The sequence below is a fragment of the Planococcus citri genome, chromosome 1 (genome assembly GCF_950023065.1).
Source record: "Planococcus citri chromosome 1, ihPlaCitr1.1, whole genome shotgun sequence".
NCBI classification, from domain to species: Eukaryota; Metazoa; Arthropoda; class Insecta; order Hemiptera; family Pseudococcidae; genus Planococcus; species Planococcus citri.
This window is the reverse complement of record NC_088677.1, coordinates 60,964,859-60,978,650: the sequence shown is the minus strand read 5'-3', so window position 1 is coordinate 60,978,650 and position 13,792 is coordinate 60,964,859. Positions and strand designations below refer to the sequence as shown.

General features: G+C 34.6%; 1 protein-coding gene across 2 annotated transcripts in view; it reads right to left on the bottom strand.

Annotated features, from left to right (window-relative positions):
• Positions 1–13,792, bottom strand: part of LOC135833172 (serine/threonine-protein kinase ATR-like) — a 110,708-nt gene that overhangs the window by 8,634 nt on the left and 88,282 nt on the right. For both annotated transcript variants that reach the window (XM_065346836.1, XM_065346835.1), the window contains exon 2: positions 7,647–7,787. The gene's annotated coding sequence lies outside the window, so the exon portion shown is untranslated. The remainder of the gene's footprint in view (positions 1–7,646; positions 7,788–13,792) is intronic.

Genomic DNA, 13,792 nt, shown 5'->3' with positions numbered 1-13,792 from the left:
ATATTTGAAATTCAAAAATTTCAAGTTCCAACGCTTTTGAAAAGTCTCTTCTGAGTAAAATGAACTCTCATGAGGATATTAACCCCCTCCCTCGAAAACCAAGTCGGTCCCCTAAAATAGCTGAAATTCGTATTTTACATTAAATTTCAGCTGTTTTACATATTAGGGGGTCATCTTGGTTTTTATGGGAGGGGGCTAAAATCGTCATGAGAGCTTATTTTACTCAAAAGAGACTTTAGAGATAATAAAACTTGAATTTTTGAAATTTCATAATTTTACAGTGAATTTGTATTTTATAAAATTTTTAAAAATTGAGGGGGCTCACCGCAGCCTAAATTTTTCGAAAATGGAAAATATAAAAAATAGGGAATTATTTTCTCACCAGAGGTGACCACTTTGGGGGTTGGGAGGGAGGAAAATACCGAATTTGCCTTTGCTCGTATATCCGTAACTTGCGAATACGCGAGCACCACCATTTACTGTTCGCAACATTGTATAATGGACTTGTAAAGATTTATGTATTAATTCATATTTCAGATGAAACTATACTAGGCCAAACATTCACGAATATTGGGATCGCTGTCCCAAAAGAAGATGCTTTGAAATATAAACAATATTTTACCAAACCAAACGATGAGTATCTATTGTGCTGGTGTTGCGAAAATTAGGGCCACCCTACTACGCATACATAAAAAATTGAACTCATTTTTTTATTAGGTGGTTTCGTCATCGTTTTTCCTGTCAAACTTCATTTACAAATTGATGAATACATTTTTTCATACATTTGGACACCGGCGATTTTTTTACAGCAGTCTCCATGCAATAAGTATTCTTCATGCATCAAACACAGTAGCTACGCATACATAAAAAATTGAACTTCTGGATGGGAAGCATACGATTGGTATTTTCATGAAGTTTTTTCTATTTTTTGTGTTTAGAATTTCGATGAATGGAATACGAAGTGATGGAGTGAATGCGGAAAGTAGGGTACCAAGAAGGTTAATAAAATGATTTTGTATTGTACATTATGTAATTTTAGAAAACTGATAGTCTTAAGAATTTCCATTCAAATAAGACGCAGTAATTTGAAATCACCTCAAACAACTATAGCAACAAGCAATCAACAGATAAGGAGACTCATTGTAAAGAATAATAGGTAAAGAAATAATGCAGAAATAGCTAGAAGAAATGTAAATGTTGTCAAAAATCACACGAGTGAACTCACTTTTGATCAAACAGGAGGAGTTGGCCGTAAAGAAAAATAAAAATGAATGATTAGAAAAACTGAAAGTCCGCTACAAGATTTTTATTTTCATGCATTTGCCTCATTTCTATAGGTAATGAAAATGAATCGAGGAGGTAATCACCGGTTTAACCCATTAGCTAGACCGGAAGTTCCGGGTGAAAGGCGAGCGACTGCAGGCAATGCCGTAAGTTAATGCTATGAAGTTTATTATATCAACATAGTAATGAGATTGTTCAAATCTCCCGATGCTTGATGCTAGCATCTCGCATTTAATGATGAGTCAATGTATGATTGTGAGATGCCAGCATCACGCATCGTGGTTGGATGTGATTGTTACAGATGTCATATATTTTCAATGTTTACCTAAATTTAAGATCTTATATATACTTTGGTAACCTTTTGAACCCCATTTCTGTTTTTTCCCTCATATTTTTCGATTTTAATCAATCATCTCTTCTAGGGTCTAGGCACATTTATTATGTGGATGATTTTTTTTTACCTGTTTGTTTGTATGATGAAACTGAATTTGTGAATCAATTTCATGTGAAATTATATTGAAAAATATAATAATAATTGTTGATTTGCCTCATAATTAATCAGTTGGAACTGTTACAAGCTCATTAAAATGGTACTAGAACTTGCAGTAGGGTTAGTAATTTTTTTTTTAAATGTTGATCGCAAATTGCTGACAAGACAGCCGAGCCTACTCAACCAAATCATTTCTTCGCATCAACACTAATGTTTGAAGAGCTTCGTTACTTCTATAAGGGAATGTATTCTACCCTTGGTAAATTCCACCATTGCCATGTGTGTACTTGTGCATTTTTCTATTTTCTATTTAATCATCGTTATTAATAGGAATCGTTAGCGATTTCTTTTATTTTTCGTTTATTTTTCTGTGTTCTTTTCATATTTTTCAATTTTGAATCAATTATCTCTTTTAGGGTCAAGGCACATTCATTATGTGGATAATTTTTTTCACCTGTTTGTTTGCATGATGAAACTGAATTTGTGAATCAATTTCATGTGAAATTATATTGAAAAGTAATAATACTTGTATGATGATTCAGTTGGAACTGTTACTAGTTCATTAAGTGGTATTAGAACTTGCAGTAGGGTTGGTAAAATTCTTTTCTTTTCAAATGTTGATCGCAAATTTTCACAGCAAGGTATACATTAGAAATTACAAGAATCTAGATTTTTTTCACATTTTTTTCAAATTATTGTATTGAGTGTTTTTGAGCAGTATTCATTTAGTTACAACGGCGTTTGAATGTGAAAGATACTTTTGTATTTTTTGATCCACATAGTAATGTTCATATCATCGCTAGCGTTCACTCTAAATAATTTGCTCGAAAGAACAGCTTTAGTTTTCAGTCTGAAAATTCAGATTGGGAGGATTCCATGACCAGGCACAATATTTCCACTCGACTAATGAAAAAACGTATAATGGTGATCTAAGCGACACTCTCGTGATGTCCTTCCGCCTTCGAGACAAAACGAAAACGATCGAGTGTGTGCTGCTTATAGGTAAGTAATTAAGTTGTATTTCTACGATGATTTCGTTCTTTGCTTTCTTTTATTTCAATTTCACTAACTTTTGTACATTTTTTATGAGCTGACAGGCAATTTAAGAAAATTTTCAAAAAACTTGCGGATGTCATACATGAGACTTCTTTATTTCAATCCCCATTTAATTTAAGACGACGAAAAGGTGTATACTCCGCCTTCTAAAGATGAGTTAAGTATTACTTTAATTATTTTTAAGCAATTTCAAGTCCTTTTTGCCATTCTCGATAGGAGAATAGCAAAACAAAGAGCGTTTTCTAGTTACTAGCTTTTCCACTAATAATTCATAAAAAAAACTTGAGAGTTCAAATTTGGCAAAGGTAAATTAATTTAAAAATGATTATTTCCATTATTTACTAACGCTGAAATGAATGTGCTCCGTATTCCTAAAAAGGTAAGTTCTTACTTAAATGTTCATTTCACCAAGTCAGCAATTATGCATCATACGAAAATAAATCAATTTGAAGGCGAACAGCGTCCAAGTACCAATCAAACAATATTTATGGACAATAGAACAGAAAATTTTTGAAATTATAGAGGAAACTCAACCTGCTGGCCTACTTGAGCAAAACCATGTAATTGCGAGCGTGAAGTTATGATCGAAAAGATTTACTAAAGGTATCTCTTTTCAAGACGGAAATTACACATAAAACTCACACCATCAACGGGTCTCGTACTGCGGAGTTTTAACGGACATCCCGAAACCGATATAGGTATTGATGTCATCTATCGTACTTATGTTATTTGTCGAAACAGAATTAAGTTAGTAAGATATTGCAAAACGAAAGCACTCTCTTCAATGAGCTCTGAACACCCGATGTTTCCAGTATGTAGTAGATTAAAGCATGCGAATCGAGCGTCATTCACTCCCCGCATAAAAAAGAACTGCCAGTTACTGGCAGTTAATTGCCAGTAACTGACAGTAAAAATTTACTAACTGCCAGTAACTGTGAACCAACTGACAGTAACAATTTATCAACTGCCAGTAACTGTTTTAAAGGCTGCAAATACTTTGGATCCGCCAATTTGCTAGTAAGTGAAATGATGAGGGTCATCTTCAGTACAGTGAGGTTGAACTGAGATCCTCATCATTGTCCGGAACAGCAACGAAAGCTCCATTAGACCAAAAAAAGGTCGAATTCATCATGGGTATGATTTGACTTTACTTTGATACTTACTTAGGTACTGAATAAAAATGCTGAAATAAAATATGTTCATATTAAATTGAAATTTCAATTTGGTTTCAGAGTATGTAATGAAGAAAAAACCTGAATCAACGGAGCAAATGCTTCGAAAAGCGATATGTATGAAGCTCAATAACGAGCAGAAAAAAGGAGCGACATCGTCCCAAGTGATTTATTTAGCTCATCGGATACGATGTTTACTTTTCATTTACCTATTTTCAATTTTTTTTTAGCTCGTTTGAAGCACATTTATTTCTAATTTTTCAATTTTTTTAAAATGAATACCGCGATTTTTTTTAGTTTAATGAGTTTAATGGTTTTATCCATTTGATTTATTTTTAAGTTTTTAATTTTTTTATAATGATACTGCATTCGAATGTTTTTTACGGTGTTTTTTAAAGATCATAATCATGTTTTATGACGAATCGTTTTAGCTGATCATTTAAATGTAGGTACATCGTCTGTTCTTTAAATACATACATCATGAAAGATGTTAGTTTACATTGTTATTGTCCTCATTTACTGCAAGAGCTGAAGCCACAGGACCACGCGCCTCGAGTCGAATTCTGTGAGTGGTACTTTATATACACGTTTGTAATTTTGATGATATAATTGTTGAAAATGTAGTAAAACTGCCAGTATTTTTTTTGCAGTTTTACAATTACGAGTAATTGCCAGTAACTGGTTGTAAAACTGCGGAAAAAATATACTGGCAGTTTTACTTTTTACAGTTACTGGCAGTTCTTTTTTATGCGGGTCCACTTGATTTCTCATTTCTAACGTAGGCCACATTCTTTCCATCTCATCTATTAACATTCATTACTCGATTAAAGCAAGTTAAAGTCAATTAAACTACAATTTCAAACAAACCAGGAAAATTAACAAATAAATGAAATAAATACATATAATACTTAATGAACTTTTGAATTTTTGGGTATGTTGTCTGCAGTGACGCATGTTTGCTTGACTGATTTGAAATCCTACTCATTGTCATGTTTTCATGTTATCCATCACTTTGTATGTACTTCAACTTCGTTGGAAATTTGGAATTATACAGCATTGTTGAGAATGGGTGGTAGCCCATGGCTCATGCACCACACCATTAAAATTTAAGCTGTGAGTTTTGAATTCAGTTCTAATGGAAAAACTTTGAATTTTTAAATTAACAAACATCGCTACGTTCCCTGGCTCTCTGCTTTTTCCCCTCAGTGTTAAACACATCAAAATAATTGATCATTAAATTTTCACTATCTCGACTGAGCATTTCCGTCAATTCGACAAATTCATTTTACTTAATTATTGTAGAACATAAGGTAAGACCGCCTATTAGTACGCGGTTAAGGTTTGAGACGCTCCAGCTCCCAGAGTTGTGCATAAAAATTTATGAAATTTTGTACACATAAACTTTGAACCCTTGGCTACATAACTGCTTACTCACTTTTGAGTTTCCCATTGCTGCTTTTTTGTAATAACGCAAAAATGAGGGCAACTCAAATGCGTACTAATAGGAAGGTACCTTCCTATTAGTACGCAAACGTCCGCCTATAAGTACGCATGAGTAAATACACGTTGAAAATGGTAAAAAATCCAACAAAAAGCACTGAAAAAGTGTAATGGCATATTTAGAGGGAATTACTGTGAAAAAAACCAAATTAGCAATTCAAATATCCGAAAAAGCAAAGTTTTCAGATTTAAAAAAAATACATTTTTTTGACATCATATTTTTTGTCCATTTTTTTGAAATTAGTGTCAGTATCATGATCAGACTTCATAATCTTGAACTTAGATGGACTAAATACCAATTTCAGCTAATTTTATTCATTTTAATGCAAAATGATCAAAAAAAAATGAAAATTTACATGCAAAAATGATGCGTACTAATAGGACTTAGGAGGTGCGTACTTATAGGAAGTTTTTTGTTCTGACATAAAATGATGTCTAGCTCTATAATAAAATAATATTTTCGAAATGTCTTTTTTTTCATAAGAAACTACATAAAATTACGGATCGATTGGTATAAGATACTTACCAAATAACATTATTTTAATATGTTCAATCTCATTTCCCATTTTGATGAAAAAAAAATCCAAAACACAGTTTTTCATTCAAATTGCTCTCAGAGACAGAGTTTTCAATCAAACTGCATGATTTTTTCGGAGAAACTAGGGTCATTAGTCAGCTACGTCATGGTGTGGTCAAATTTTGGATCAGTGTTACCAATCGCGAGAAAAACGCAATGCGTACTAATAGGCAGTTTTACCTTACACCAGTTTCTTGCTGCAAGATGGCACAGGATCAAGTGGAATCTGCTTATTTTGCTTCCCTCAGACGACATTGCAATGTTTAATATGCAATATTGACAAAACATAATGACACTAAATACAGGTGTTGATGTCAATGCATACGGTTCTCAACATCCTATTGGCTTTGAATTCTGAAGTTCTCGATCTACAAGTACATAGTCAACCTTCCGTATGCAACACAAAAATCAGCATTGAGAGAAGCCAGTATGATTATGAATGCCGTCAAGAAAGCCAAGGTGAACGCTTTGGAATACTGTTTAAAATCAAGACGAACATGTTAGGTACAATTTCTCAAAATCGATGGTTCGAACACTGCACTCACTACTCCGTCTACACAAGCTTTGTGTGAACGCTCGTTTTCAAAATTGCCACACATTGTTAGAAAACTTCGGAATAGATTGACTCATACTCTCGTTGAAGTGTTGTTCCGAATGGATAATGAAAGAGACTTTACTACTCAAATTGACTCCAAAGTAATAATTACAAAATTGTACTAACTAAAAGAGTACAGCGTCAACACTCATTCCCCTTATGGCAAGGTATCCATACGATTGGTACCATTCGAATTTTAAAATATCTAAAGCCATCGCTGCCCTGCACTGCAACCCGATAGATCCTGATGATCCCCTCATAATCAATAATCCGAATTGGTATAAGTACGTACAAATTCAGGCTGTACATGATACCTAGAGTAAAAGAGTTTATTGTATTTTTAGTCAGTGGATCAATTTTCTTTAGTTTGTTTTTTTTTTTGTTAACCTCATTTTGTGTTATGTAACCTACATACTTATATTAAAACCTCACCAGTTACAAGTTTGTTGTTTTTTTTTTCAAACCAATTTTTCTAATCAATTCTACCAAATTATACTTCGTTCAAGAAGCGTCCATTTTTTCTTTCAATTTTTTTTTAGACTCGCTCAGTTACAGTAGCTAATTAGTAGGTATCGCGTTTGTGAATTATTTCAGGCGAGTTTCAAGTATTTTTAAATTGTTGCGTCACTCGTCAATTTTTATTATTCATCATAACGTTCCTTGTGTACAATATTCATGTTGAAAATATAAATGTTTAAAATTAATCATTCGGAAAATACAATGTTTTGAATTGTATCATTTATAACATTGACAAAAAATTCATAAAAGGTAGGCTCACGCTGATGTCACGCGTTTAAGTAGGAATCATCCCCCAAAGTTTTTTTCCTTTTTTCTAATTAGGTTTCACTTTTCGACTCAACACGCCTCAACACGATAAAACGGCAGCATTTTGCAATTTGGTATCGGAATTATCTCACTTTACATCAAGATGATGCGAATACTTGAAAAGAAAGATAATGAGATTATTCTCACCTGACGAAGTAGATGAATTGAATGAAATAGATGACAGTCCAGAATCAGTATAACTTTCTAAAATCCATGAAATCAATGACACTATCCTAATTCCATTTGAGCACAGGCCTGATTAGAATATCAACTCTTCATGACTTCGTTCTGCAATGAGAAACATGACTACGTATAGGTACATTGAATGAAATGATTACACATGAATTGATCTGAGAATCATATTCACAATAGAAGAAATTCTATCCTCGTGAAACCGATCAGGTAGGTAAGTAAAATAATACAAGGATATCGTAGACGGAATTATTCATACGAAATAATTATTGTTATAATATTAAATCTGCAGTTTTATGCTTCCATTATATTAATCAAAGGTTCTATGTACATACTACGAGTAATTACATACATACATCGTCAATTAACCAATGATCTTTGAAAAGTAATTTTGTTTCACTTTTTTTTTTACAACCATCGTGTATAACATAAAAAATTGTTTTCTATTTTGAAATTGAAATTCTTTGGGCTTGTTAGTCGTTTGAGAAGGTTGGCAACAAATGAGGCCACTAGAATCAAAAGTGTACTTCTCCACTTTTTTTTGAAAATGAGTTAAGTATGGTTTGGTATACTACAACATGTGCCGCATCCGATGAAAATGTCAAAATTTGAATTTTGTGCCAGGAAGTATGGTAAAACAGCATGTAAAGTTAGCTGTTGGAATCAAAACTGCACTTTTTTTATGGAGAAGTGCAGTTTTGAAACCAACCTGGCGGAAATTGAATGAAGGACTAGTGTTATGCCTTGAAATTAGGCTTGAAATTGAATAAATTCATCAAGTGAGGACCCTTCCCGCAAAAAACACCTTTCATTTTTATTAATAGGTAAAAATTAATTTTTTTTACTTTGAAAAAAAAAGGAAAATTATTTCAATTTCCAAATGAATGGTCTAAAAATGCAGTATTACTTAAACTTTACAAGATTTCCTGAACGTTTCTCACTATATTGCTAAAAAATTTTTGATGAAATGCGCTACAAAGATATATTAAGTGTAAGGTTGGAGACAAAACTGCACTTCTCCAAACTTGAAGCGGCTCAGGAACTCTTATGGCAACGTGTAGGGTAAAACAAACATGCGGGTCACTATCGGCATGTTGGTACGAAAATATTAGAAGTATTACCTCGGTATTTTATGTTACGATGAATGCTAGGGAGGTTTTTTGCGTTTTTCTCAAAAAGTTCAAAAATGGAGAAGTACACTTTTGATTCTAGTGGCCTCAATACAGAAGAAAAGAATGGACCAATTCCTCATCGTTCGTCTGTTAAGGTGGAAGTAATTTTTTTTTTAGATTGATAAGATACGTCACCGTATTGCCAGTAACTATAATACAAAAGATCTTCAAGGAACCATCACTAGTTTGGTCTAAAAAACTGAATCGCAAATCAGTCGGAGTTCATGAATCAAGAGATAATAACAACGAAATGAAACGAAAAAAAAAATAAATACTAAGAGATTGACATGCAAACTACCGCTATCAATCAAATCCAGGTGCCACCAACCCAATTATCCCTAGAAACAGTGATACTGAAATTTTAGTTCCAGAAGTGGAAAACTATTTACTCGCAAAGCTCATCTGATAAGATAGCTGCAACAGTCGATCGGCAACATTGTCCCCCCGGGGATTTGGATGGAAAGTGATCTTGACCCAAGTACCACGTCATTAAAATTTTCGAAAATCACTACCCCGACGCTCAGATATTTTCCACGGTGTTGTCGTGGGAAAATTATGATCCATGCGCTTGCACAAGGGTCTTCTCATTTTCCCATTCAAGTAAATTTTTCATACTCTCATCTTTCAATGATTACTCAAATTTTCATCGAAAAAAAAATAATTTAAGTTATCTTTGAAAAATACGAGTATAATTGAAAAATTTAGTTGAAAGGGGGGGGGGGGAATAAATTCCTCGGTCAAGCGCGCGGGTAAAAATTTTCCCACGATAACCCATTTGGAAAAACCTAGAGAATCGGGGTATAGCAGTTTTTAAAAATTTTCAAACTCAAAATTTTACTGTAGACGCTCAACTCGAAACTGGCATCTGAAATTTCAATGGTGTGGTACTTGGGCTAAGGTCTACCACTGAGACCATTTTCCGTCCAAATCCCTGAGGGACACTTCATGATGAGGTTCCCTTCATCATCATTCCTTGAAGGTGCGGTAAAGGGGCTAATGAAGTCTGTTCTCGTTTCTATATGTGACCCCGCCTGACAAAATCGACCATTTCGACAAAAAAAAGTGTGCAAAATAATGATGTTTAAAATTAATCTTAAGGGTTGAAAGATCAGATTTTTGAAAAAAAAAACATTTTTTGAAATTTTGTCGAAATGGTCGATTTTGTCAGGCGGGGTCACATATGACTATTTTGAGTAACTTCAACTTGAAATTTCCGAAGAAAGAATACGATCCCATTTCATTTTCTGATGGTTGTGGTGGTCAAAATCGCAATCACACGATGGTACGATTTTTGTCTTGTTTATCAGGGTAAAATGGATTCAAATCAAACACCCACCACTTTCCCAATCGAGGACACTCTTATTTGCCCAACGGTCGTGATTTCAGTCTTGTAAAACGAAAATTGAACCGCATTGACAAAAGCTATACTGTGAACGATGTTACTGACATGATTAAATCTACGCGAACAAACAATTCTCAGAAATTTGAAATAAAACAGATCTACGTAAAGACATACTGGATTTCAAGAACAGTAGTGTCACTGCCATTGAACGAAGTGTGGTATGCAATGAACATCGTGCCATAAAAACAAAAGGATTCAAAAAGCACAGCTTCCAGATTGCTTCTTATCGCGAATTCATCAACACAGGCGCAGGACTAATTCGCACTAGACCCGTTGTTGGTGGAGGCAAGATTTTAAATTTTGATTTACGATGGCAAAAAGATTCTTCGGCCATAAGCACTGCCTATTTCGCTTTGAAATGAAATTTTAAAATTGAAAACGTGCTCTAAAGAAAATGAAGAATCTTGTGAATGAAGATCACGAAGTTAAAAGGAGTTCGATTATGAAGATTTCATTTTTATTTGAAGTTTTCTACTTTACATTGTGGATGGATGCAACAGTCAACGAGTGGATTCAACGCAGAAATCGAAGATGCGCAACTACGGTTACAAATTTAGCCACCGGACGAAGAAATAATGTTCCCGTAGATCAAACAATTACTCAGGCGATCAGGAGCTTCGTTAACGATTTTAGAAATTGGTATCAAGTAAGCAATGAGCGCAATTCCCCGGTGTACGAATTTTGAGTATTTTGTAGAATTTTTTATCAATCCTAGAATTTTTGATGTTTTTTTTTCAAATTATTATAATAAATTCAAAATTTTCTGCTTTTTGGTTGATAAGTATAGTGTACATACATATTTTGTGCCTTGAAAACAGTTTTTCGAATTTTTTTTTGAAAATCAGCCAATTGGAAGCATTTTAGGGTCGCAGAGCGCGTAAAAACAGGTCAAGTCCATTTTTCAAATCGAAATTACGCGATCACATGACTCGATCGGAAAAAATCAATTAGGGCATCGTGATCTCCGTCGAAAAGTACATAGAATACAATAATCATAATATCGTGTAAGTGCGCAACTGTGCCACCATAAAACTTTTTTTTTTAAATTTCTGAAAAATTTCAGATATATGACTTGACCTCTTTCAAAATGCACCGATTCACTTCGATGCGAAAGTTCGAAATGATTTTGGTAATGCTCTCATAATAGGTACATACATAACAATTTTCCATACTTCCACAAAAAACTTACGCAGTAATCAACGAATGCAGAAAACTTGCTTGATATTTTATCGAAATTAATCTTTGGAAAGTTCGGAGCTAATTTATCGATCAAGGTTATTTCTACGGTGACAAGAGATATGTAAATCGTTGGAAGGTAAAGAAAGCTTGCAGGTACATATACATATGTAGATGTACTTCATTGCTCTTTGTTATGAACAATAACTATTATTTTATAATTTCATCTCAGATTTTGCAGCACGATCAAAAATATATCGCCAAAAATCAAAGTTTCTGCAAACGACAACAAAAGTACAGATTTGTGGCGAACATAAGCCACATCCCAGAAAATCCACGCATGCATCCAAAGATAGCTTCGCTCGCGATATGAAAAAGCGAGAAGAAAAATCACCCACCAGATAAGGTTCCACCTGAAGATGTTACATGAGACAACTTTGAAAATAGATACATGGTGTATTCTACTGCATAACTCGACAAAAAAAAGTGAGTAATTCAATTCAAACTTGAAACTGGTGGAATTTTTTCAGGCTCCAAAGTCAAAATGGACCGACTCTCCGTGTAATTAAATAAGCCATCAGCTAAACTCTGATTGCAAAATAGTTTTTGCGTTTGTTTGCTTTTTGTTTTTTGATTTTTATGAACCCTGTAAGCCGACTCCTTTTCGTTTATTATCATTTATCTGGCTTTACAAATTATAGATCCTGAGGACATCAACCAGAAACTGAATGAATTATTCTCCTTGAGGCAAATGAGCTTTACACAATGATGATATCCTCTGTCCCCGAATGGAGAACTAGACATCGTCAAAAGGAAAGTCACAGACTAGTGGAAAGATTTTTATGAATCTGTTCAAGGTATATCAGATAATGATCTAGCAATATGGGGACCCTGTTTTGCAGCCATAGTGTTAAGAAGACACACTAAAGATAACAACTCTACCGCCAACAAGATGATTGGGCGAGCTGCCAATTTGATAAGAATATACGGAGCCCACATAACATCTCTTCCTGATATCAGTCTGGACTTTGCAAAAAAGATGATGGAGTATCTGACCGAGTCACCTCTTCATCAATTGAGTGCTAATACTCTGTTTTCAGGCATGGTCGAAGCAGCCTCTTAATAGAGTTCCGGGAAACTCGAAAAAGGGCATACTTGATTGTGTTTGGACTCACGACTCTGCGATACACTGGTATGCAGATGTTGAATCTCATCACCCAGGGTGAAAAATGCTTTCAAAATTGACTTGGCAACTTAAAAGAAATTTATCATTACAGTTATTTCAATTATTCCATCACAATGAATGATGATGCAATATTAGGAGGTACGTAGATAATCTCGATGCGGACAACTAATCCTATAATTTTATTCAAGTTCTATTTTAATCAGCAATTGAGAATTGTGAAAATTACGTTATTTATTTTTATTAATAAAGTTTAATCAGTTTTTTTTACTTGCGTTCTTTCATTCAAAATTTTACTCTATTCGCGATAATATCATTATATTTTTGACTGACAATAAAAATCACTCATTGAGGAGTGACTGAATATGAATATCAACTTCGTTAAGCGACCTCAAGCGTCTCCAGCGCGCCCCCTACCCGTTGAAGCGCCTCCAGAACCCCCTGTGGAGATCAATGATCCAGCGCCCCCCTACCCGTTGAAGCGCCTTCAGAACCCCCTGTGGAGATCAATGATCCAGCGGACCTGTGGATCTGGCGTATGTATCGAAAATTATTTTCACTAGGTATGATAAATTGGAAAATTGTTGTATTATGTTTCTGTTTTTATTTAGAATATTCCAAACGCGAAGTCCGTATTCGCGGACAGGTGATGGCAGTGCACAACCCGAATATAGACATGCTTGTCGCGACGTCAATTTTCAGTCATTGCAGAGCGGAGCGGATAGACATCTGTGATTGGGGAGGACACGATGCCAAGTTGGGCTGTGGGAAATGCCCACAGGCAGCCGACCTTACGCAAGAGGTGTTGGATCTTTTCAAGTCGGAGAATCGATCTGTGTGGTCTGTTAGTGTGACTAGCATGCTTGCCGCGATGCTAGTGTGTCGGTGGTGATACGTCACTGAACCGAATTGGCCACGACCAATCAAAAGCCCTAACTACGCGTACCTCCCCATGAAACCAGTTAGCAAATAGCCAAAACTGATTAGAAAGTTTTTATCAAAAAATGCTTTCTGAGTTCTATCATTTCTGAATTTGTTGCAGTATAAAAACGTCTTGCTCGTTTGTCTTTCGAATATTGTGCCTTCATTTACAATAATTTCTATAAATATGTCGTTGCTGTCAAATATTAGGTACTCAAAAATTTGATCGCAACATGTATGCGGAAAA